General features: G+C 48.8%; 1 pseudogene; it reads left to right on the forward strand.

The window, feature by feature from the left end:
• The first annotated feature begins 22,944 nt into the window (after positions 1-22,944).
• On the forward strand, positions 22,945-23,576 carry LOC136526364 (uncharacterized; annotated as a pseudogene).
• The last annotated feature ends 967 nt before the right edge of the window (positions 23,577-24,543 follow it).

Raw genomic sequence — 24,543 nt, forward strand, 5'->3', positions numbered from 1 at the left:
AACTAAATTTAAATAAAAAAATACAAACATTCATGATTAGTTATAGAATATATTTTTATAATAAATTTATTTAAAAATATAAATATTAATATTATTTATTATAAATTTGATCAAATTTAAACTCGATTAACGATATCATAATTGTATTTTTTTTAGATGGAGGGAGTAATAGGTTAACGAAAACTTATATGGTAGAAAAACATTTCCTTCAACACATTTTCTTCCAAAAATAACCCACGCTATCTATCAGGGTCAGGGATGAAAACGGTACGGATATTTTTCGACCGTATTCGAAACCAAATCCGTTTAGAGGGGTTGAGATCTGTCCGTATCCAAGTCCGGATATCCAACATCCGATACCGTATCCATATCCGAATACTCAAATCGCATATTTATGATGTCGATATCCAATCGTATCATATCCGACACAGTTGACACTATCCGTATTCGAATCCGAATCCTGACAAAAATATGAAAACAAATGTAATATCGGTGATATCCGTCCGTATCCGATCCGTTTTCATACACGGATAGATGTTCTTCCGCTTCTGCATGCATTAATTATTCATTACTGTATAATGTATGTTGTAAGCAACTCAATTCTAGCAAGGAGCTGTTTGATTTCTCCTCCTAAACTTTAGTCGCTGTCCCATCAGATATTTAGACACATGCATAGAGTATTAAATATAGACTAATTATAAAACTAATTGCACAGCTTGTGACTAATTTGCGAAACGAATCTTTTAAGCCTAATTAGTCCATGATTTGACAATGTATTACTACAGTAAATGTGTGCTAATGATGGATTAATTAGGTTTAATAAATTCGTCTCGTGGAGTACTGACGGATTCTGTAATTTATTTTTTTATTAGTATCCAAACACCCCATGCAATACCTTCACGTGACAACTCCTAAATTTTAGTCACCGAATTCAAACACCGCCTAACTTGTGCAATCGTTATAGGTTTTTTTGTTTAGGGGCTATTGCGTTCTTGCCCCTATTTTGAACCCCAATTGTGATTTTACCCGTATTTTCTTCTACTTTATGTTTTTACCCCTGCTTTTCCAAAATGAAGGTACCCCTACTTCGTGAACAGCAGGTAACGGTGTTAAAAAAGTTGAAAGATGACAAGTTTGTCCTTCTGAATATTACGTTTTGCCCCTATTTCAAACCACAATTATGATTTTACCCTCACTTTCTTACACTTTGTGTTTTTACCCCTACTTTTCCAAAACGAAGGCTCCGTTTACTCTAATTCTTAACTCAGTTATCTTCATTCGGATCAAAGCAATTAAAAATTAACAAACGCCCTGTGAAAAGATAAACTTACCCCTTATCTCTCGATCGTCTCTCTCAGGGTCGTCCCTCTCAACGCTAGCAGACAGCGGGCGGCTGGGTGCGGCGGCGGAAGGGCAGTGTCGGGCGGGCGCGGCGAGCGGGCACATGCGGCCAGGCGGAGGAAGCGGCGCGGGCGCGCGCGGCTTAGCCTGACGTGGGCGCGTAGCCAGGCACGCGGCTCTGCTTGGCGCGGGCGAGCGCGGCTTTGCCGACGTCGCGAGCGCGCATCTCGTGAAAGCAGTCGATCATGGAGCCAAAGACCCGCCTCTTCCACAAAACGCGGGTCTAGAGTTGAGAGAGAGAGGCGGGTCTTTCGGCTCCATGGTCGGCTGCTTTCACGAGATGCGCACGCCAAGCAGAGCCGCGTGCCTGGCTATGCGCCCACGTCAGGTTAAACCACGTGCGCCCATGCCGCTTCCTCCGCCTAGCCGCACGCGCCCACCCGACGACCCGACGCTGCCCTTTCGCTGCCACCGCCGCCGCACTATGCCGCCCGCTGCCTGCTAGCGTTGAGAGGGACGATCTTGAGAGAGACGACCGAGAGATAAGGGGTAAGTTTGTCTTTCCACAGGACTTTTATTAATTTTTAATTGCTTTGATCTGGATGTAGATAACTGAGTTAAGAATTAGGGTAAACGGAGCCTTCGTTTTGGAAAAGTAGGAGTAAAAACACAAAGTGAAAGAAAGTGGTGGTAAAATCACAATTGGGGTTTGAAATAGGAACAAAAACACAATATTCGGAAGGGCAAACTTGTCATCTTTCAACTTTTTTAACACCGTTACTTGCTGTTAATGGAGTAGGGGTAAACTGAACCTTTGTTCTAGAAAACCCGGGGTAAAAACACAAAGTGGAAAAAAATATAGGGATAAAATCACAATTGGGGTTTAAAATAGGGACAAGAACACAATAGCCCCTTTTGTTTATGGACTTTTCGTTGTTCATTACACCCCTCGTTCCAATATGAGTATATTTGGTATACATCTGAACAAACCTGGTCGGTTTACATGCCTAGGTCCATTTGGATGACTAAATAATTTTAGCTTGTTAAACTAGGTAGCGTGTCCATGCGTTGCTACGGAACAACTAAATTTTTTATACTAAAATCACACGGATCGCACGATAAGATAACAATACTGTTAAATTAAATACCGACGTCAAAGTGACATTTAATTCAAAAAACAAAGTTCGTGAAATTCACACAGTCACGGAGAGCGCGACGTCGCAGGCTCACAAACTCTACTGTATAGACTTTTTCGTGATACAGCTAAGATAATATTTTATATCGGCAAAAAGAATTCTACGATATCTATTTCTTTCACGCGCTAATAAATTCATGAATAAGTTCCGCTGCATCTCTATATAATCATGTACACACATGTTCGAGTATATATGTAAATAGGTTCGTGCCCATGCGTTGCTACGAGACAGCTAAACTTTTGTACTAAAAACACATGGATCGTACGATAAGATAACAATACTGTAAAAGTATATGACCGACATTAAAGTGACATTTAATCTAAAAAGCTAAGTTCGTGAAATTTACATAGTCACAGAGAGCGTGTCGTCGCGGCTCATAAACTCTACTGTGTAGATCTTTCCGTGATGCGGCTAAGATCATTTTTTTATACCGGCAGGAAGAGATTTCCGATATCCATTTCTTTTGTGCGCCAACAAATCCATGAATAAGTTCCACCACATCTCTATACCATCCTGTACACGGCGCGGCCAAACGAATTGGCCACAACTTATGTAATTAGTTTTTATAATTAGCTCATGTTTAGTCATCCTAATTGATATCTAAAAATTTAATGTGACAGGGACTAAAGTTTAGTCTTGAAATCCAAACATCCCTGACTCTCGACTCCTACCGGCTGCTCACTTGCACCACCATGCCTATATGTCTGCACGTATATACTCTAATGCTAGAACATCTAAGATGGTCTTTATTGACCACCTTTTGAAAATATCATAAATTTAAGATTATCATTTTTTATGCCGTAGGATTGGGATGCTTTGCACTGATCCATGAAGGTGTCCATGAGAGTTAAAATTTTTTATGTCATTATAATGTCTAAGCTTACCAATCAGACAGAGACGAACTTAATTGTTAAAATATTTTCAACACTGCTTTCATATACTCTCTCTGTTCTAAAATAGAATTTATTCTCGCTTCTCGAGAAGTTAACTTTTTTTTAACTTCGACCAATTATATATAAAAGAATATTAATATTTATAATACATAATTAGTATCATTGCATAGAACATTAAATATATTTTCATAATAAACTTATTTAGAGATATAAATGTTGCACGTATTTTTTACAAACTTAGTCAAAGTTGAGAAAGTTTGATCTACACGTATCCCATAACGACTTATATTTTAGGGTAGAGAAAGTATATGCTAATGGGAGTAGTCAACTGAAAGTGGTGATGAACACAACAATACTTTCATATTATATGCTAATGGGAGCACGAAGAAACGCGGTGGAATAGACCTATATACTAATGGTGGGAATATTCGTTTAGAAAATTGCAGAAGGTTCACTAGTCTCGCCATGTATAACCTGCACATCTTTTATTTAGCACCACTGATATTTCCTTCCATGCATGATTATTGTTTTCTTCCATGCATGATTATCATGGGATCGCAGGCGTGGGCAGACAGACAAACCAAAATAAATGTCGCACAAAAAAATGTCTACACTTTATTCTTTTTAGTTGTAGAAGATTTAGCTGCTATGGATTTAAATGGTCTAGCTAATAGACTTAGCTACCTACCTAGCTAAGGGCCTGTTCAGCTGGTATTAAAGTCGGTTGAAGCTGTTTTATTGTGAGAGAAAAATACTATAAATTCTAACTGATAAGCCGGCTGATAAGTTCAAACGAACAGGCCCTAAACTTTAGCTAGATTTAGCTACCTACCCACCTGGAAGAACTTTTAGTTAGGTAAATCAAACAGACTCTGGGTAAAGAAAAATAATAATCATGCGCTACACTGGAGAGCACGATTTTAGAGAATAATGGATAGGAGCACCTGCTTGTACTTAAGAAAGGTGTTGACGAAGTTAAAAAAAAGGAAAGAGAGTAAGAAAGATGTTGACCTCCAAGTTCAGAGTGGCTGATGTACATGTGCCCATGGGGCCGTATGTGAGAGTCTTTCCCGATTGAAGCAGTGCCATAAAAGCCGCACTAATTTCCCTTACCCTCTTCGTTTAATCATTTATGTGGCTTATAAACCAACTGATGTTGTTTTGTTATGAGAGAAAAATAACTGATACGATCAAGCAAACAGTGTGCCTAGCTTTGACTTGTATTTGTGTAATAACATTTTTGGCTCGCTGTCCTACACGGCTATGCCTCTATCCTTCAAAGTATCGGAGATCAAGTATGTAACCCGTGCCCCTTTTTTGGGTTTATATAAGCACATTTCCTGTTATAAAATAATGATTTGCTTTAGCTATACGGGTTGTACTGTCTCACCTGCATGACAACCTTTCTTGTTAGAGTAAGTATAATAACGCAGAGAAAGAGATGAGAGTTTGGCTTTCACTACTACAGCAATCTTAATCGAGATAGGCAAAAAGCATTAACCGAAGCGGTTATCAAAAGGTCACGGTTAATCGGGCCTTTAGCGGAGGCGATTGGTCGCCCGCCTCGGTTAATTAAATAAAAAAACAAAAAAATAAGAAAGCTCGTGGACAAGCCCAGCGAGCCCATCTACGGGCCTGTCGAGTCCATCCACGCGCCGCCGTCGTCACCGCTGGATCTGGTCGCTCGCCACCGAATCTGGCCTCCGGCCACCGGGATCGGACCGCACGCTGTCGTCTGTCTGCCCTCCTGTGCCGCCGTTGCCTTAGATCTGCAAGGAGACCGAGAGTGAGAGAGGAAGACGGAGAGAGAGTAGACCGAGAGAGAGATGAGACCTGCATGTGGACGGATCTGGCCACTAGGTCCCGCTCGCCGTGCGACCGCCGGGTCCCCAAGCGTCGCTGAAAGGTCCTAATATGGCTAGAGGGGGGTGAATAGCCTATTTAAAAATCTACAAATCAACTAGAACAGTTTAATTAGTATGACAAATAGCGTAATGCAAACTTGCTCTAGCTCTATAAGGGTTGCAAGCGACCTATCCAACAATTCTAGTTGCAATGATTACTTAGGCACCCAAACTTGCTATGTAACTACTCACTAAGAGCTCTCAAACTCGCTACTCTAAAGAGCTCAACTAGATGAATGTAAATAATAAAGCAAGCTCTCAATTCTAATTACACTAAAGAGCTTGTATCAACTAGTTTGCAAGAATGTAAATAGGTGAGTAGGGTGATTATACCGCCGTGTAGGGGATGAACCAATCACAAGATGAAGATTAAGCCAATCACTGGGAGAATGCAAATAACAAGAGACAACCGATTTTTCTCCCGAGGTTCACGTGCTTGCCAACACGCTAGTCCCCGTTGTGTCGACCAACACTTGGTGATTCGGTGGCTAAGAGGTGTTTCACAAACCTCGTCCACACGATAGGACACCGTAAGAACCGACCCACAAGTGAGGTAACTCAATGACACGAGCAATTTACTAGAGTTACCTTTCGGCACTCCATCGGGGAAGGTACAACTCCCCTTACAATCACGGAAGGTGGCCACGAACAATCACCACCTCGTGCCGATCCTCCATCGCTGCACCGAGCCGTCTAGGTGGTGGCAACCACCAAGAGTAACAAGCGAAATCCGCAGTGCAACACGAATACCAAGTGCCTCTAGATGCAATCACTCAAGCAATGTGTCGGATACCGTGAGAAGGGGTACCCTAAGCAAGATCCAAAAAACGACTGCTTAGACTTCGTAAAGATCGAAACCAGCTAAACGCTGCTGGCCTCGGCCGATTCTCCAACTCGCCCGAGGCCCCATCGCCGCGAGCCTCGGCCGATTCCCCGCCAAAGGCCTCGGCCGGGCCACCGACCCTCTGTCTCGCGCAAGGCGGGCTCGGCAGCACTCCGCTACCTCTCCCTCCTCCCGTCCCTCTGGCAAAACGTCGTGTCACATCAATTTAGCCAACTGCTGCCCCTGACAGCCGCACGCCCGGCACGGTACAGCAGGATGGCCGATGGGACAGGAGGCAGGACTGGGCAGGGGTTACCCGCCACTGTACTAACCACCGTGACACCCATGCCTCACTATGCTGCCAACTCCTGCACCAAGGACAATACAGCGTAGGGAGCCACATCTGGGCTACTGTGGCCTCGGAATCGGTACCCAGGGCCAATAACTCCTGCGCCAAGGACGAATACGATGTGGGGAATCGGAACCGGGTTCCTGTGACCTCGGGACCAGCGAACCGACCGCTCCGCCCCGCTCGAGACCCCCGACAGGCCTCGGACGAACTAACCAAGATCCGCCTCGCCCGAGGCTCCCGGTAGGGCCTCGGGCGAACTGGCCATGCTCCGCCTCGCCCGAGGCTGGGCTCGTCCCGCGACCTCGCCGCCCCCGCCTCAAAAGTCACTCTAGCAGGCTATCGCATCCAATTAATGCGCCCAGCTGCCCCCACTACGTAAGCCACGATCGGCAGTACGCCGCGGCAGGAACAGCAGGACAACGGTCAAATCGCCTTTTTACCATCCCTTACTGACAATACAGGGTACCGTATCTTGTAGGCGCACGTTCCTCACTGTTCCGCCTAAATCAACTATCGACGATGGCCGCCCAGACCTCACATTGCCACCTGCTAAAGGCCTCGGCACAGCGGGCCTCAGCACAGTGGGTCTCGGCCTCAGCACGACAGGTCTCGGTGCAGCCCACTACAGTAGCCACCAGACCTCGGCACTTCACCAGGTCAACAAAAAGTACAGGAGCGCAGCATGTCGCCAGCCTTGAAGACCATACCGACTAGACATCGACGGGAACTCCCACGACGCCACGCTGCTCCAGGGAGCGGAATACGTTAGCAAATAGTAGCCTTTCTCATGTACTTCTGGCTTCCTCCTTGTGGCTATAAAAGGGGTAGCCGGGGCCATTTCCGAGAACGGAAAAGGAGAAGACGAACACACCGATAGAACCACACACTTCCACGCTGCTTGGGAGCAACGTCCCAAGCAGTTCGCACCACCCTCGCCGAGACCTGGGGCTAGCTCCCTCTCTCACCTAGCTTGTAACCCCTACTGCGAGCACTCAGGTGCAAGGAATACAAGATCGATCTCTCAGACTGGACGTAGGGCCTCGATCGCCTGAACCAGTATAAACCTTGTGTCTCTTTGCATCACCATCCGGGATTAGGGGCACGCAGCACAAATTCACTCGTTGGTTGAGGGACCCCCGGTTCCAAAACACCGACAGTTGGCGCGCCAGGTAGGGGTGGAGCGTGTGACGGTGGGGGCGACCCCATTATCTCCGCGAAGGGTCGAGGAGGTGCCGGGGTCCGACGGAGGCCAGCTGGCACTGGTGGGCACCGAGGCCGCGCTGCTGCCACCACCGCCGTCGTTGCAGAGGAGGCAGGCGGTGTCGAAGCGGCTGCATCCCCGTTCGCGGTAAGCGTCTTCTCTGGTGGAGTCCGTAGTACTTCTTGTTCGCCCCTTGGTTGCATGCTGACCTTGGGAGTGTCTTTTCTTCCAGCCAGACGCTTCTGGTGGGAGACCCTCCCTTGGCGCCCCGTAAGGCGCTCAAGGTGAACGTTAGCTCCTCCGCTCATCAGGCAGCAGGGGCGTAGGCTGGCGCGCGACGCGGCGCGGCGTCGGGCGAAGCCGTTTCGGAGGAGGCGGCTGCCCAGGAAAAGGAGGCCGAGGCGGCCGTGGAGTGAGTGGGGGAGGAGGAGCCCGTGCCTCGCGATGTTGTGTGTCTTAGGGCGAAGGAGGCTGGGGCGTCTGCTATTGCCGAGGCCACTGAGGGCGAGGCCGGAGCCCCCAAGACCTCCGACGTCACAGCGGTGGACGCCGGGGCCATCGAGGTAGAGATGGCGGAGGCTAGAGCCCCCGGGTCCGTCGAGACCGAGGCGATGGAGGTGGAGACGGGGCAAATTTTGGCGCCGCCCCTGGTTCAGACAATCTCGTCTGATGATTCCTCCCGAGGGAAGGAGGCGGCGGACGTCGAGGCGGCCAGTACCGCGGAGCAACCAGTCCCAGACCCTGCCGAGGGGAGTTCGGCTCTTGTCCGGCTATGGCCCGTGCCTCGCGGGTGGAACTTCCCGCGTGTTTTCTGGCGGAACCGGGCTGACCCCGAGGGGGAGCCCGTGTTTGCCCTTGAAGATACCGCAGAGGGGGGGCATTGGAGCACCCTCGAGCAGTACCGCCAACTGGCAGTGCGGTCGCTGCAGACCGCGATGACTATTATGGGTCAGGACTTGCCCGGTGTCACGCGGGTAAGTACTTTCCTCTCTCGCGCCGCGTTGTTTTCTCTCCGAGCCCCCTCGCAGTGTTTGACGTGTGTTTTTTGTTTTGCCTCCCTAGGAGCTCGAGACCCGATCCCTTGGGAAATCGGTGTTCCTGCAAAATGAGAGGGATATCTGGGACCAGCTCCGGTGCCAAAAGGGCCTGCTTGCTGATGCCCAGGGACTATTGTCGGCGCGGAGTGCGGAAGTGGTGGACCTCCGCCTTCGTTGTGCTGACATTCAGGCCGAGTTGGCCACGGCTAAGGAGCAGTCCGCCCCTCTGGTGGCCAAGATCAAGGAACTGGAGGAGGAGCGAGACTCCTTCAGGCTTCGAGCCCAAGAAGCGACGGCCTCTGCGAAGGCCACAGCCGGGCAGCTGGGTGCGGAGCAGAGCGAGCATCAGGCGACAAAAGTCGCCCTGGCAGAGGCTACCAAGGCGGCCGAGGCCTCTCGGGTCGAGGTCTTAGCCTGGAAGAACAAGGCCGAGGGTAAGTTCCGCTCGAACCGTGTTCCTTGTCCATTTGTTCTGGTTCGCGTTTGGCTCCTGACCCCTCGTCGCGACGTAGATCTGGAGAAAGAGGCTTCCCAGGCGGCTGAGGCCTCCGTCGCTGCGCAAGCGGCGCTGGATGTCGAGGTCCGGGAGCACGAGGCGCTGCGCAGCGCTGTCCGGACCGCCTGCGAGACCCTGCACGTCGAGGAGGTCCAATCAGCTAGCTCCCTTGGGAGCCGCCTGATTGCGTTGAGCGCCCACGTCCGCGAGAGACTCCGAGGGGCGTTGCACACGGGTGTCAAGCGCGCCCTGGCCGTCGTCTCCTCGCATTATGCCATCAACCTCGAGGCTGTCAGCGACGGCTATGTGTTGCCAGAAGATGACGAGGAGGCTGATGCAGAGGTCGTGAGGCTGTTGGAGGCAGCCGAGGCGCCTGGCACTGCGTTGGCCAAGCTGTTCGAAGAAGAGGTGGTCCCTCCCGCGCCAGCCGCCGATCCTTGAGCTTTGACCTGGGCCAAAAGGGGCCATGTAACCGGATTGGGTTAGTTGCCGAATCGTGACGTTTTTTGTGGCCGTCGAGGCCCTTAAAGTTTCTGCGTATGTGTGTTTCTTAACCGTTTTCCATTCTATTTCTAAGTCCGTGCCCTCTGTCTCGATTGCGAAGAAATCCCTTGGAACCTAAGCCGTCCTTCGGCGAAGGGTGGTGAGGGAGCTGCCGTAGCCCAGAGGCGTAGGCCGTTCTCACGACTCGGCCGGCCCTTTGGCCTCCAGACAAGCTTTTGGTCTCTGGGTTTCTTGCGAAGGTCCCGTCGGAGTGCGAGAGAGTTTGGCGTGGAAATTTTTGGAAAACGGTTGAGAAATGGTGTCCGGGACTTAGGGGGGTTCCCCCTTTTTAGCCCCCGAGGGAGGCTCGGCTTTGCAGAGGCAGAGCCGAGTCTCCCTTATTGCGTTATAGTGACGTCGAGCCCCTATCGATAGACAACCTTTCTGCAAAGAACTTCCTCGGAGCCTAAGCTGTCCTTTGGGCGAAACGGTGGTGAGGGAGCTGCCGTAGCCCAGAGGCATAGGCCGTTCTCACGGCTCGGCCGGCCTTTTCGCCTTTGAGACGATCTTTCGGTCCTTAGGTTCTATACAATCGATTTGTCTATAAGGGGGTTCCTCGAAAGATTATAACAACTAAAGAACGCTTCTTTATTGTATTTCGAGAAACAATGTAAACAACGTTTGGAAATTTAAGGGTAGAAACGACGTAGCTGTTCTATGTTCCAAGCGTTGGTGAAGATTTCGCCCTTCTTGTTGGCTAACTTGTAAGTCCCGGGCTTCAGCACTTGAGCGACGATATACGGCCCTTCCCAGGGTGGGGTCAGCTTGTGGCGGCCCTTGTTGCTCTGCCTCAGTCTCAGCACCAGGTCGCCCACCTTCAGGTCCCGGTTTTGGACGCGCCGGGCTTGGTAGCGTCGTAGGGCTTGCTGGTACCTGGCTGAGTGTAGCAGCGCGACGTCTCGGGCTTCCTCCAGTTGGTCAAGGGCGTCTTCGCGGGCAGTGCGGTTGCTTTGTTCGTTATACGCCTGTAGCCTTGGGGAGCCGTATTCTAAGTCAGTGGGGAGGATAGCCTCGGCTCCATAGACCAGGAAGAACGGTGTGAATCCCGTGGCTCGGCTCGGGGTATTTCTTAGACTCCAGATGACTGACGGGAGTTCGGCAAGCCATTTCTTGCCAAACTTCTTCAACTGGTTGAATATTCTTGGCTTAAGGCCTTGTAGGATCATGCCATTGGCACGCTCTACTTGGCCATTCGTCCTTGGGTGCCCTGTGGATGATATCCGTAAAGAACAGCACCGCTTGCTCGGATTTGATCTGAGCGATCGGACGAGCCTCGATCCATTTGGAGAATTTGTCGATAGCTACCAGCAGATGGGTATAGCCCCCGGGTGCCTTCTACAGAGGCCCAACCATGTCCAATCCCCACACAGCGAATGGCCATGTGATGGGGATGGTTTGGAGGGTTTGGGCCGGGAGGTGCGTCTGTCGAGCATAGTACTGGCATCCCTCGCAGGTGCGTACTAGCTTTGTGGCGTCGGCCACCGCTGTTGGCCAATAGAAACCTTGGCGGAAGGCGTTACCCACGAGCGTCCGAGGCGCCGCGTGGTGCCCGCAGACTCCCGCGTGTAAGTCCCGAAGTAAGGATTGGCCAGCCTCGGTGGTGATGCATCGTTGGAGAATACCAGATGGGCTGCGCCTATATAACTCGCCGTCGCAGAGGACGTAAGTCTTGGCGCGCCGTGCAAGCCGCCGGGCTTCGGTTCTGTCAGCAGGGAGATCTCCTCGGACGAGGCGATCAAGGAGAGGGACTCGCCAGTCCGTTCCTTGGTCGGCCTTGGGAGGCTCTGCGTCAATCGCCATCGCCTCGGGCTCGGCTAGCGGGGTCTCGGCGGCAGAGGGGGCCTCGAGCCCTGCGGTGGGCTCGGCCGATGGGTCCTCTTCCGTCACCGAGGCGTGGTCGACGGATGGCTTGTGGAGGTCTCTGGCGAAGACGTTGGGAGGGGCCGGGGTTCGTGCCGACGCCATCTTTGCCAGTTCGTCCGCGGCCTCATTGAACTTTCGTGCAACGTGGTTGAGTTCGAGACCGTCGAACTTGTTCTCCAGACGACGTACCATCGCGCAGTACGCCTGCATTTTGGGGTCATGGCAGCTTGACTCTTTCATTACCTGATCGACGATGAGTTGCGAATCACCACGTACGTCGAGACGTCGTACTCCAAGTTCGATGGCGATTTGCAGGCCGTTGACGAGGGCCTCGTATTCGGCGACATTGTTGGAGGCGGCGAAGTGAAGTCGGATCATGTAACGCATTTGTATTCCGAGGGGCGAGACCAAGAGCAGGCCCGCGCCGGCCCCGGTCTTCATCAGAGACCCGTCGAAGTACATGGTCCAGCATTCTGACTGGATCTGAACGGGTGGCAGCTGTGTGTCGGTCCACTCGGCTACAATGTCGGCCAGGACCTATGATTTGATCGCTTTCCGAGGCGCGAAAGACAAGGTTTCCCCCATGAGTTCAACAGCCCACTTGGCTATTCTACCCGAGGCCTCCCGGTTTTGGATTATCTCTCCCAGAGGAAAAGACGACACCACAGTCACCGGGTGGGACTCAAAGTAGTGACGCAGCTTGCGTCGAGCCAAGACTATGGTGTAAACCAACTTCTGGATGTGGGGGTAGCGCGTCTTGGTCTCGGAGAGCACCTCGCTGATGAAGTAGACAGGTCGTTGTACGGGTAGAGCATGTCCCTTCTCCTGCCTCTCGACTACTACGGCCGCGCTGACCACTTGGGTTGTCGCGGTGACGTAGAGTAAGAGGTGCTCGCCCTCGGTGGGCGGAACCAGGATGGGGGGGTTGGTGAGCAGTGCTTTGAGCCTGGCGAGGGCTTCCTCGGCCTCGGTGGTCCAAGAAAAGCGCTCGGACTTTCTCAAGAGGCGGTACAGGGGCAGGCCTTTTTCGCCGAGGCGCGAGATGAAGCGGCTTAGGGCCGCGAGACATCCCATGACCCTCTGCACCCCTTTGAGGTCTCGGATCGGGCCCATGTTGGTCACGGCCGAGACCTTCTCCGGGTTGGCCTCGATTCCACGTTCCGAGACTATGAATCCCAAGAGCATGCCTCGGGGAACCCCGAAGACGCACTTCTCGGGGTTGAGCTTGATGCCCTTCTTTCTGAGACATGTGAAGGAGCAACGCGAATGGCCCTGCTGAAGACCCGAGGTCCTGGCGGCTCAGGGGAAGGACTGCGATCCTCACCGCTGTCGTAGCGACCGCCTCGGTGTGGGTGGTAGCCCCGGGCGGCTCCGTTGTCGTGGCGCCGTCGCCTGCCAACTACCTCGTGGTCGCCTTGTACCTCGCGTTGGTGTCCAGGTCGGTCGCGCACCGAGAGGGCCCTGTTGACCGTCGGCGCGTGAGCGGGCTCGGGACGAAACGAGGCATCCTGACCTTGGCGAGGACGCGCCGTGGGTTGCTCCGAAGTGCCTCCACGCCGGCGGGAGGCGGAACTTTTGGCCTGCTGCACTGCTGCGGTCTCGAGGAGGTCGCGGAGCTCTCCGCGGACCCGTCGCCCCTCGGTGGAGGAGGGTTCGGGCATTGCTCGGACCAGCATTGCAGCAGCTGCGACATTCTGGCTAGCGCGATTAAAGATCGGGGGTGGCTCTCCCCCCTCGTTGTCGTTGATGCGGCCCGAACTCGCACCCACGGGCCCGGCAAACACAATCAAAACGTCTCACTCGAAAGAGAAAAAAGCCCCTAAAGAAGTGAAATCACTCCTCCAGGGCCTCGGGGGCTACACCCGGCGGGTGCGCTCGCGCGCACCCACCGAAACCTCGAAAACGAAAAACCATCCCAACAGAAACTATCAAGAGCCAATTCTCATCAGAACCTCAGGGGGAGTGCCTCCACTCCCCCCAAGGCTCGGGGGCTACTGTCGGATACCGTGAGAAGGGGTACCCTAAGCAAGATCCAAAAAACGACTGCTTAGACTTCGTAAAGATCGAAACCAGCTAAACGCTGCTGGCCTCGGCCGATTCTCCAACTCGCCCGAGGCCCCATCGCCGCGAGCCTCGGCCGATTCCCCGCCAAAGGCCTCGGCCGGGCCACCGACCCTCTGTCTCGCGCAAGGCGGGCTCGGCAGCACTCCGCTACCTCTCCCTCCTCCCGTCCCTCTGGCAAAACGTCGTGTCACATCAATTCAGCCAACTGCTGCCCCTGACAGCCGCACGCCCGGCACGGTACAGCAGGATGGCCGATGGGACAGGAGGCAGGACTGGGCAGGGGTTACCCGCCACTGTACTAACCACCGTGACACCCATGCCTCACTATGCTGCCAACTCCTGCACCAAGGACAATACAGCGTAGGGAGCCACATCTGGGCTACTGTGGCCTCGAAATCAGTACCTAGGGCCAATAACTCCTGCGCCAAGGACGAATACGACGTGGGGAATCGGAACCGGGTTCCTGTGACCTCGGGACCAGCGAACCGACCGCTCCGCCCCGCTCGAGACCCCCGACAGGCCTCGGACGAACTAACCAAGATCCGCCTCGCCCGAGGCTCCCGGTAGGGCCTCGGGCGAACTGGCCATGCTCCGCCTCGCCCGAGGCTGGGCTCGTCCCGCGACCTCGCCGCCCCCGCCTCAAAAGTCACTCTGGCAGGCTATCGCATCCAATTAATGCGCCTAGCTGCCCCCACTACGTAAGCCACGATCGGCAGTACGCCGCAGCAGGAACAGCAGGACAACGGTCAAATCGCCTTTTTACCATCCCTTACTGACAATACAGGGTACCGTATCTTGTAGACGCACGTTCCTCACTGTTCCGCCTAAATCAACTATCGACGATGGCCGCCCAGACCTCACATTGCCACCTGCTAAAGGCCTCGGCACAGCGGGCCTCAGCATAGTGGGTCTCGGCCTCAGCACGACAGGTCTCGGCGCAGCCCACTACAGCAGCCACCAGACCTCGGCACTTCACCAGGTCAACAAAAAGTACAGGAGCGCAGCATGTCGCCAGCCTTGAAGACCATACCGACTAGACATCGACGGGAACTCCCACGACGCCACGCTGCTCCAGGGAGCGGAATACGTTAGCAAATAGTAGCCTTTCTCATGTACTTCTGGCTTCCTCCTTGTGGCTATAAAAGGGGTAGCCGGGGCCATTTCCGAGAACGGAAAAGGAGAAGACGAACACACCGATAGAACCACACACTTCCACGCTGCTTGGGAGCAACGTCCCAAGCAGTTCGCACCACCCTCGCCGAGACCTGGGGCTAGCTCCCTCTCTCACCTAGCTTGTAACCCCTACTGCGAGCACTCAGGTGCAAGGAATACAAGATCGATCTCTCAGACTGGACGTAGGGCCTTGATCGCCTGAACCAGTATAAACCTTGTGTCTCTTTGCATCACCATCCGGGATTAGGGGCACGCAGCACAAATTCACTCGTTGGTTGAGGGACCCCCGGTTCCAAAACACCGACACAATGCACTTAGATTCTCTCCCAATCTCACAATGATGATGGATCAATGATGGAGATGAGTGGGAGGGCTTTGGCTAAGCTCACAAGGTTGCTATGTCAATGAAAAATGTGCAAAAGTTAGAGCTACAACCGGCTATGGGGCTTAAATAGAAGCCCCCATAGAATAGAACCGTTATACCCCTTCACTGGGCAAAACACGCTCTGACCGAACGCTCCGGTCATACAGACCGGACCCTAGACTCAGCGTCCATTCCACTTATTTATGCCACGTGTCACTCTAAGTTAAAACTGAACCGTCAGATCACAACGGCTAAGTGATGACCGGACGCTCTGGCTAAATTGACCGGACGCTGGAGCCTCAGCGTTCGGTCGAGTACAGTAAGGGTCCAAATCCGTTTTTCCTCGACCGGACGCGTCTGGTCCACCTTGACCGGACACAGCCCAGCGTCCGGTGGTATACCCTAGCTACTGTACCGCCAAGTCAGCGTGACCGAACGTAGGCAGTCAGCGTCTGGTGCATTTAGATCCAGCGTCCGGTCACTTGATCGACGCTGGCATCTCCTCTGTCTTCTTCACCCTTGCTCAAATGTGCTAACCACCAAGTGTATCACCTTATGCATATGTGTTAGCATATTTTCACAAATGTTTTCAAGGGTGTTAGCACTCCACTAGATCCTAAATGCATATGCAATAAGTTAGAGCATCTAGTGGCACTTTGATAACCGTATTTCGATACGAGTTTCACTCCTCTTAATAGTATGGCTATCTATCCTAAATGTGATCACACTCACTAAGTGTCTTGATCACTAAAACAAAATGGCTCCTACATTTTATACCTTTGCCTTGAGCCTTTTGTTTTGCTCTTTCTTCTTTTCCAAATTTAAGCATTTGACCATCACCATGCCATCACCATTGTCATGATCTTCTCCATTGCTTCATCACTTGGAGTAGTGCTACCTATCTCATAATCATCTTGATAAACTAGGTTAGCACTTAAGGTTTCATCAATTAACCAAAATCAAACTAGAGCTTTTAGTCGTGCCACCTTTGGATGTTCCACGCGCTGCCGAGGGACGGGCCTGCCGTCACTGCCCCACGCACAGAGAGAGGGAGGCGGATCCAAGATCTGGTCGCCTGTCCACCGGGGATCCACCCCGCCATGCTGCGCCACAGCTTGCCACCACCGTGCCATCCTATGGGGAGAGGGAGATGTGAGGAGGAGGAAGGGGCACCGAGCCTTGCCTACTGGCTATGGGGGAGAGGGAGATGGATGGGAGAGGGGCGCCGCTCTCGGGAGATGGAGGGAGGGGGAGAGCGCATAGCGTCGCGCTCAGAAGACGGAGATCGCGAGTGGTCACGATTCCGAGCGCGCCGCTGCGGGAAAGAGAGGAGAGGGAGAGCAGAGTGTTAGGGTTTCTGATTTCATTTATATATTGTTGATTATAGTGGACTGATGTGGGCTAGCAGGTTGGGCATGATTTACCGAGGCAATTGAGTTAGAATGCCCGTCTTGGTTAATGATTTACCGAGACAATTGTGCTTGGATGCCTACCTCGGTTAATAACCATGGTGGTTCTGTTATTTTGTTCGTCTCGATTAAGCATTAACCGAGGTGGTTGCTGGGCCGGTTGCCCTACCATGAATAACCGAGGCGGGCAACCGGCCCAACCGCCTTGGAGGCTGTTTTGGAAACGTATTTGTAAAAGTTTTTGTGTAGTAGTGTCTCATGCAAGCAACAAGCTAGGCAAGGATGCATGTTGTCGGGTTCATAAACCCGGGGTCCCTCGTGGACCGGCTTCCCCGCAAAGGCTCGGCCCAAGCAGACAGCGCGCAACTCATGGGCCGGCCCAAGTATCTAAAACAACAGGCCAGGAGGGCGGTCCAGTCACCGACCGGAAGGTCAGGCCGAGGAGGAACAATGCTCGCTTGTCGACTTCGGCCCACCTCTTCGACCGGAGCGCTCACTTCGGTCTCCAGCTCCTCCGGACGGTCTCTCCGACCGAAAGGCCTAGCAAAGCACTACCTCCGACTCTGACCCCATGTCTCCGACCGGGGTATGCAAAGACCCTGCTCACTGCTCTTCTCTGACTGGCGCAACTAGAGCCAACTAAGACCAACCGACTGGGGACGCCCACCCAGAAGGGACCAGGGAACGAACGGAGAAAGCAAGGCAAGACGCTCAAGTCAAACCATAATACCAGGGACCGTACCCTATCACCTACAGGAACAGTACTCTATAACCGCCCTGACACAAACAGTATTGTAGGCGTCGACATTTTCCTCTATAGTATTGTGGACACCGTTAACTCCTATACGGTAAGGCCCCCACATGCCTCTGGGCATCGACAGTGTTGCGGGCGTCGGGATTACCCTTACCAAGTGAACATGGTGAGACTCCTCACATGCCTCTGAGCATCAACAGTATATGCAGGTGCCGACATCTGCCATACCCGAAACAAGACGACGTAACCTTCCACATAGAACCGACATCCAATAGTGTTGTGGGCGCCTATCATCCTTATGTACCCGTCGGCGTGGGCAACAAGACTTAGAAGCATACGAACTCTCTCCCTCTCACTTGTAAGGCCATCCCCTTCATCTATAAAAGGGGATACACTCTCTCCCAAGAGACTAAGTGGATTCAAGTTTATACAAGTCATTCCAGATTCATTAGATCAACCAAGTTCACTAGCTCACAACCATAGAAACCACCAGGTTTGGACCTCAAGCACATGCTTGAACACTTAGCTCATAGAGGAGCTCCTGTCGCTCTCGGCCCTTTCGACCGGAGCCGATCGGACCTCTCGTGCACCCCATCTTTCTCCTTCTCGTTTGTAACCTCACTGCAAACTTCGAGCACCTGGGTTCAGGAATAAAGTCACTGACCAATTCAAACTGGACGTAGGGTACGTTGCCTGAACCAGTATAAACCCTGTGTCATTGAGTGCTAGGCCATCTCCGATCACAACGTACGATAAAACTACAAATATTTACTTGTTGGTCACTTTATGTACCAACACATATGCAGTGTTATGTTCATACATTAAGTGAATGTGATGAGGATTAGAAAAAAAGAAGGTGAGATATGCATAAAACTATAGATTAAAAAGTCTTCTATAGACAAATAATAGACCATTATTATATAGTTTGACTCTTGTAACTTCGCTAATAGCTAAACTAATGGCTCTATTATTGGACTTGCTCTTAAAACTTGGGTCAGTCTCAATGTGAGTTTCATGAGCATTAAATAAACTGATGTAATATAATTTAAATAAAGAGAGAGATGAAAAATAGTTTCATAGAAAAAAATAAGTTTCATGGATCAAACTTATTTACACAATTTCGAATACCAAAGTGTATTAGAAATGGGACCATCAAACTCAAACTGAGACCGGCCTTAAAACGGCGCCATGGAAGATCACTTTTTCGATTCCCTGTGCATATGCAAAAGGTGGCGGGAGTGATCATCATCATTAACTCGTTAACAGTTAACACCTCTCCAGCCAACGACCTAATAATAACGCAACGGTTGCAAAGTCAAACGCGTTTTCTAGCCTAGAACTCTGTAAGAGCAAGACTGGATGTATAAATTTTTGCGGTCTACTTTTCAGCCCACTTATATAATAGTTTTATCTTCATTATTAATATATAGCCTACTTGTCTCTCATAAAGTTTTTTGGTTCTTGTGTCCAAGCCGGTGTAAGCTTAGGGCACTCCCAATGCAGAAACCACTATAGTTTCTATGGACATTAATTATACTGCCACCTAAGCGTTTTGCTGATGTGGCAAGGTAGTTATTGAAGAGAGAGAGCAAAAATCATAGAAACCAGGTCTAAGTTAGAAACCATGTCTACACGAGAACCAAGACATTAAGGGATGTGATTGGTAGAGAATGGAGAGAGAATGTATGTGATTGGATAAAAAATTGTTCTGTAGAAACTATGCATTGGGACCATGATTTCTATATGTAGTGTCTATGGTAATTAATAGGTATAGAAACTATATGTAGTTTCTAGCATTGGGACTGCCCTTAGGGCAGTCTCAATGGTGCATTGATGATGGTTTCTATTCTCATTAAATGACTTGCCACGTAAATAAAATGCTGACATGGCAACGTAATTAATAAAGAAAGAGAGCAAAAATCATAGAAATGGTTTCTTCATGAAGAAATCAGGTCTACTCTTGACCCAATGCACCAAGAAACCATAAAATCGCCATTGGGGAGAAACCACTAGTTTCTAGGGAGCTCGTGTCACACTTCTATTGGAGGAAGAAGATAGAGTTGGAAGAGAGAAAGAGAAAATAATTATTACTCATAGAAACCATGGGTTGGAAAGCAATACTTTTTTGATGCGATATCCTATGTTATAAAAACTACTAGTTTCTTTCGTTGGGACTACCCTTACAACCTACTTCTCCTCTTTCCTCTACCTTAGCATTTAGCCTGCTTGCAACCTCTTATTATACTTGCTCTAATAATAATTTTCTGTTGGGCCAAAAAATAATCGATGGGTGTAAAGTTTTAGAGTATTACATCGGGTGTTATATGGGTATATCGCATGAAGTGTTCGGATACTAATAAAAAATAAATTACAGAATCTGTCAGTAATCTAAGAGATAAATTTATTAAACCTAATTAATTCATCATTAGCGTATGTGTTAACGTAGCATTATATTGTCAAATTATATACTAATTAGGTTTAAAATTTTGTCTAGTAAATTAGTCATAAATTATACTATTATTTATTTTTTTTAGTCTATATTAAATGTTTTATGTATTTAATAGTACAGTGAGTAAACTTTAGTCTAGGAACGTCTGAATCGATGATCCACTGTCACATCTACTATTTCGAGAAGGAGAGTGTGGTTCGTTGACTGACAAGTGACAACTGACTGCTAAGCAGTCTGTTCGAAAGATCATATCTTAATTATTTATTACTAGTTGGTTATTATGGATTATTTATTACTAGTTAGTTTGGTGTGAGAGAAAAACATTATTGTCGACTGGAAATTGACGTCCGCAGCGGTGGATCCAAAACGTTAGCATACGTGGAGGCTAGATAATAAAATAAAAAAGAAACGTAAGGCTGTTCGCTGTGCATGTCCTGAAAACGCGGAACCGACAGAGAGACATTAATTCTTGGAAGTTGAGCGAGACTAGCGTTTCGTCGCCTCTTCGCTTAAGGCTCGTTTAGATGGTAAGTTTTTTCGCTTTCTTTTCATCACATTAAATCTTTAGACATATATATGGAGTATTAAATGTAGATAAAAAAATAATTAATTACATAGTTTGATTGTAAATTATGAGATAAATCTTTTGAGCTTAGTTAGGTCATGATTGGACAATAATTGTCAAATACAAACGAAAATGCTACGGTGCTAAATACTGATTTTTAACTTCAATCTAAACAAGACCTAAACTTATCTGCTAATCTATATAGTTTTTTTTCTCCTAGTAAAACAGTTTTAGTATTTTAATACCAGTCCAACTGACCCCCTTGTTCATCGCTAGCGAGATGTTTTTTCGTGCTCTCTCTCTGCCACGTTGGATTGGATAGATTAACTTAAGCCTGCGACTTCAACAACCGTTGGAGGCGCCCTAACACTACCTGCAGCCTTCGCTCATGAATTCAGAACATCCGAGTCCTGTTTAGTTGCACCCCAAAATACTAAATTTTTTAAGATTCTCTGTCACATTGAATCTTTGGACGCATGCATAAAACATTAAATATAAATAAAAAATAAAACTAATTACACAGTTTAGACGAAATCTACGAGACGAATCTTTTAAGCCTAATTAGACTATGATTAGACACTAATTATCAAATAACAACAAAAACACTACCGTATCGTTTTGCCAAAAATTTTATCATCTAAACTGGCCGCCATTGCTGCTACCAGTTCTCTTCTCTCACATCACAAGTCTGATCCTTCTTCCCATACGTTTCGTCGTTTCCCAGCGCAGCTGACTTTCCCTCAAAAGTTCGCGGATTCCCTCGGAAATTCGTTGGCATTTGGCAAGCTGCTTCTCACGCCGATGCAATGCAAGGCATGTTTAGTTCCCCTAATTCCTGAATTTGGCACTCTGAAAAAAGAAGATTTCCTGTTATATCAAACTTGCGGTACATGCATGGAGTACTAAATGTTGACGAAATAAAAAACTAATTGCACAGTTTGCTTGTACTTTATGAGACGAGCGTTTTGAGCCTAATTAGTTAACAATTAGACAATTATTATCAAATAAAAACAAAACGCTACAGTAGCTACGGTAGCGCCCCGAATTCGGCGGCGTCGATTCGGTGGCCAACTAAACACCGCCCAAGTTCTGGGCATGGAGCAGGTTCGTTGAACTTCTCTTCCGTGACTGGACTTCATCAGTAGCGTATGCGATCGCACCGAAGAGAGACCTCCCTGTCTTCTGGTTCTGGCTTTAGACTTCAGTTGTTGATATAATATGGGCTTGACCCATATAATATTTAATGAATCAAATAAAACTATATGGTACGTAACATTAAGTGTTGCATGGTTTAATATCATACGGGATTTTGACTGAACGCTGACTCAACTTATATGGTTGGAAATTATTTATCTAAACTGAGAAGCTGAAAAAAGGATAAAGCCGTGGGCGAGGCAGGCGGCGAGCAGGCGGGCGTGGGCAATCTTTTGCCACTTAAATCCACATTATCACGGGAGTTTCGCTCTTTGATGGTGGAGGCAACTGATTGCATCAGTTACCGTCTCCTGGGATTCTACGCTGCCTTCGTCTTCTCTTTCCGTCAGCAGCCATATATCCTGTCTTCCGTCAGTCAGTCCAGACGAGAGAGATTATTCTGTAACCACTCCCGAGAGAAACACAGTTCAACAGCTTTCTGATTTTCCCGTCCCGTACCTCTACGCGCATGGAGGAGCGGGAGAGCAGGTGCCTCTAGAACCCTTGTTCGCCTGAGAATCCTGCACAGGGTGAGCGGTGATTAGGTTTTTGAAGAGCGATCAGCGACTGCTCGTACATCTTCTTCCTGGAGATCGATCTTGGATCAGTCCTCTCTCTGGAACGTCGAGGTGTTTTCTTCTTCTTCCTGGTGATCTGTTCGTGGGACTACACTGCGAACATCTTCCTACATCGACTGTGGTCCGCGACTTCGAGCAACGCACTATATCGACTAGTGCGAATGGAGCCTCTAATGCCCTCGGCATGGGACCCTCCGCTGGGTACAGTCTAATCTCTATTATTACTGTATTTTGTATTCTTGCTGTAGCAATAAGTATGTCATCTATGCATGTTGTAGCGTTCATAAGAAATATACACATGCATATATATGCTGTCACAAACCTGCTAATGTTATATTTCTGGATTAAACTGATAATGAAAATGTCTAAATTCCTAACAATTCAAAAACCTAATGTTAGGCAATTTTCTGTCAGTGGTTTTGTTGCCGCTTTGAAGCCGAATAATTTTGATGGCAAGAATTTTATGATATGGCGTGCAAAGATGGTATTATGGTTGACTGCGATGAACTGCTATCACGCCGCACAGGGGAAGCCTGAGCAGTTTACTTCTGAGGAGGAGCGAAAGTTCTTGGCTGTCGATAACCTATTTCAAGGCGCCGTGATCAGTGCACTTCATCCCAAGTATGAGAAAAACTACATATCTTGCACATCAGGCAAAGAATTATGGGATGCTCTTGAGGTAAAGTTTGGGGTTTCTGATGCTGGCAGTGAGCTGTATCTTATGGAGCAGCTGGACGACTACAAAATGGTTGAAAACCGTTCTGTAGTCGAACAGGCTCATGAGATACAGACGCTAGCGAAGGAACTAGATCATTTCCCATGTCTGTTGTCTGACAAGTTTGTGGCTGGTGGTATCATCGCTAAGCTGCCACCTTCTTGGAGGGATTTTGCTACTTCTCTAAAACACAAGAGACAAGAGTTTACCATGGCTGAGCTTATTGGATCTCTTGATGTTAAGGAGAGGGCGAGAGCAAAAGACAACCGTGGAAAATGAGTTGAGTCTTCCGCTGCCAATATGGTGCAGAAAAAAAACTCATTTGCATCTCGTAATAAAAAGAAGAAGAACATGCAAGAGAACAACAATGCAAAGCCTAAGCAGACTGTACAGTTTAAGAAGAAAAATAACAAGAAAGATGGAGGATGCTTTGTTTGTGGGAGTGATGAGCATTGGGCAAGTGCGTGCCCAGATCGCAAATACAAGCAAGAAAAGAAATAAGCAAATGTGGTCATTAGCGAGATTGGAGGAGGAACATCTGGGTATGGTAATTCTTTACCCTTTGTTCTTTTAGTTTATCTTTCACGTGAGTGGTGGACGTACAAAGCTAATATTCATGTGTGTGCTGATGTTTCTTTGTTTATTTCCTATTAGGCCGATAGAAGTGGAGCCTTGCTGATGGGAAACGGTTCGCATGCGCATGCTCTTGGTGCTGGTACGGTCATTCTGAAGTTTACTTCGGGAAAGACAGTGCTATTAAAGAACGTGCAGCATATCCCCTCCATCAAGAAGAATCTTGTTAGCGCTTCTCAGATGTGTCGCGATGGCTTTAAAATTATGCTTGAGTCCAATAAATGTGTTGTGTCGAGACATGAAATATTTGTTGGAAAATATTATGATTGCGGAGGCTTGTTCCGCCTATCTTTGCTTGATGATGTGTGTAATAAAGTAGTGAACAATGTTATTGTTTTGGATGAGTCAAATATATGGCATTCACGACTTTGTCACATTAATTTTGGCTGTCGTATGCAGCTTGCAAATCGGAATTTAATCCTGAAATTTAACTTAGTCAGAGATTCTAAGTGCTAGGTGTGTGTGCAATCAAAGCAACCGCGTAAGCCTAACAAGGCTGCTGAGGCGAGGAACTTGACACCATTAGAACTCGTTCATTCTGATTTATGAGAAATGAATGGCGAATTGACTAAAGGTGGTAGACGATACTTCATGACTTTTATAGATGATTGCACTAGATTTTGCTATGTGTATTTGCTGAAAATAAAAGATGAAGCATTGCATTATTTTAAGGTCTATAAAGTTGAGGTAGAAAATCAACTTGAGAAAAAAATCAAGCGTTTGCGGTCCGATCGCGAGGGAGAATATTTTTCAAATGAATTTTCTAAGTTTTGCACGGTGCATGGAATTATTCATGAGAGGACGCCACCATACTCACCATAGTCCAATAGGATTATAGAGAGAAAGAACCATACTCTAACTGATTTGGTTAATGCCATGTTGAAGACTGCGGGACTATCTAAGGAATGGTGGGGTGAGGCTATATTGACAGCGTGTCATGTCGTGAATAGAGTGCCCACAGAACAAAGAAATCACACCATTTGAGGAATGGGAGAA

This window comes from Miscanthus floridulus, chromosome 19 (assembly GCF_019320115.1).
Source record: "Miscanthus floridulus cultivar M001 chromosome 19, ASM1932011v1, whole genome shotgun sequence".
NCBI classification, from domain to species: domain Eukaryota; kingdom Viridiplantae; phylum Streptophyta; class Magnoliopsida; order Poales; family Poaceae; genus Miscanthus; species Miscanthus floridulus.